Here is a 2,049-nt window from a genome sequence, read left to right as displayed (position 1 = left end):
CTATGTGGTATCATAGCTTGCACACCTACCAAGTTTATGATTTGAGTTGAACTGATAATGTATCTTATTGATTCCTCTTATGTTATATTTTTTTCTTCTTTAGAGTACTACACATAGCTCGAGGTTTGGAGGAAAGGGAAAGAAATCAGCAAGAACACTAGAAAAAAAAAAAAAAAACAAGGTATTAAATACAAGTCAAGTTTATATTTTGATTTAATAAGAATTAATATATATACATGTAGTCAATATTTATGAATACGTATTGACATGTTTGTTGAATATATGTAGAAACAATTTATTTTTCTAGAGTTGATGAATACTCCCAAGACTGCCAATGTTGAGGCAATGGAACAAGTAAATTTTTTTATATTTTCCTTCTCATAAATTTTATGTTATAGTATGCATTTATTCTATATTCATATTAAACAATTGCATTTATGAATGAGTACATGTTTTTTTTTTTTTTTTTTTTTTTTTAATAATAATTATTAAGAATTTGTATTATATATCTTTTACCAATTAGAGAAGTCTTTGACACTTGGTGCAAATACTTTCTCATTTCATTTTGTTAGGAGTCCTGAGTGTCAAAGACAAGGTCAAACATAACAAAGGCCAAAGGTATGTATGTAGAGTCTTAGTTGAAGCCCTTTTTTGATCTTAATTTGGATTGCTTGTGTGTGTGATGGAAATCCCTAATGCCTACTCTACAATTCTAAAATTTTAACACTTACCATATAGGTTGTGCCTCATAGTAGCATTGATTCATCAGTGCTTGTACCTCCTGCTAGCACTAGAGATCTAGTTCAGGTTATAGTACATTTTGTAGTTTTTAAACTCTATCTTTAATCCCTAATGGTGCTCTATAATGCTAAAATTTTATCACTTATCATACAAGTTGTGCCTCTTATGAGCATTAATATATCAAAATTTGTGTCTCCCATCATCACTCTACCTCTTAATTTTGTAAGGAGTCCCACCCATCAACAAAGGAGCCCATTATTGCTATCATTCAATCCAACTATAGGACAAAGGGATGAGGTAATGAACAACTCAACTATCCATAATTTGGAACCAAATTTCTAGTCATTTTCATATTACTTATAGATAAGATATTTGATAGTGTATTTTAATTTTTTCTTTCTACTCCAAAAATGTTGCACTCCACTTGTCACATGCATCCTACTCAACCAATAAAACATCCTTGCATTCTTGAATTGTGTGGTGCAATTCTCTGACCATATAATGTGTTGATTGTATATTTCATCTCTTTCTCTCAAATTGTCATAGAAAACTCTAAAACATGATTGCACAAACTTCGATGAATGAGTTCGATCATCACTAATATAGAAGTGATACTCTCTTAATATTTTTCTATCATCCTCTATACTACCATGTGCATGAATAAATGCTATGTGTACAAAAATTGATACTTGTATAGAGTTTTAATGCATTGGTGGTAATTCATTTTGAGGGTTTAGTGTATAGTTTTCAATGAAGTCAACAACTAACACAATTGTACCCAAATGAAAAGTGTCCTTACACAACTTGAATTGCTCATCTAACCATCTAGCTCTATGTGTATGATCTGTGTAGTCGTAAACAATTTTCTCTTGAAATAATTTCATAAAATCAGCTATACATACATCACTTTTCACTAATTCACACCTCTTAAATTATTTTCCATCTTTAACACCATATATAACTGAATTATACTTTCCAAGAGAGACTAGTGTCTTACCAATTTCATGTGTGCTATCTTGATGTAGGCCTCTATGCAACTTTTTCAAACCACCACATTTAGGATAAAAACATTTCAAACACATGGTCTTTTAATAAATGTACCCATCATCTCATTTACATAGTACACTTGCAAAACATTCTCTCGGTGACTTAGGAGGTAATTGTAGACCACATTCTTCCAACATTTTGTTAGTATGCAAAGTAAAACACATATAACAACATACATCATAGTGCATAGAGAACTCAACATGAACCTTACAACATGTAGTGTGTGTATGATTTATCTTAACGTAGAATGGTTTTTTCATC

This window comes from Cupressus sempervirens, chromosome 4 (assembly GCF_028749045.1).
Source record: "Cupressus sempervirens isolate cs-2001-9-10 chromosome 4, ASM2874904v1, whole genome shotgun sequence".
Lineage (NCBI taxonomy): Eukaryota > Viridiplantae > Streptophyta > Pinopsida > Cupressales > Cupressaceae > Cupressus > Cupressus sempervirens.
Note: the sequence above shows the minus strand (reverse complement) of the source record.